Below are 649 nucleotides of genomic sequence, written 5' to 3'. Positions count from 1 at the left end.
TGTTGACTTGTCGCGGCCAGAGAATGAGGGCGCCGCCGTCCGATACGTCCTTTCTTCTCTTCCACGACGGTGGGGGCCCATTCAAGGAGAGGGGTCGGTGCTGCGCTGGGCACACCATAACGATTGCTGCCAGTGAGGGGAGGGGCCTCGACATCCGCGTCTGTCACCGGCGGCGGAGAAGTGACGCTTCCTGGGAACGCGCGGGGGCACTGGTCGGGGGTACTTCCCATGCACCGCATCCGTTGCTGGTTCTCGCTTCTCATCTCGCCACACAGATCGGCAAGGTGCATCGCTTTCCTCTGTGCCGCGTGCAAGGGGGCTCCCTCCGCTCTTCTTTGGCCACTGGTAGGCGTCCATGGGCTGGTTTCGGGCACGGCTTGTAGGACGCGCAGGATGGCCCCTCCTCCTCGTCAGGCTGTGAGAGCCGGGTAACCTGCACGGGAGCAAGATGGCGCGTATTCGAGGCGTGGGGAGCACATGCGTGCTCTCCTTCGGCTGCTTCCCTCTGCTCACGGTCACCCTGCGGGGATGCGGGCGCCATCGGTGCGCCCTGTGCCGTGTAGGCGTCGCATTGTGGGCGCGGCAGCTCCGTAAGGCGGTGGCCACCGTGTCTGAGGCGGGAAGGCAATCACTGGGGCTGCTGTGGGGG

This window comes from Leishmania donovani, chromosome 33 (genome assembly GCF_000227135.1).
Source record: "Leishmania donovani BPK282A1 complete genome, chromosome 33".
Classification (NCBI taxonomy): domain Eukaryota; phylum Euglenozoa; class Kinetoplastea; order Trypanosomatida; family Trypanosomatidae; genus Leishmania; species Leishmania donovani.
Note: the sequence above shows the minus strand (reverse complement) of the source record.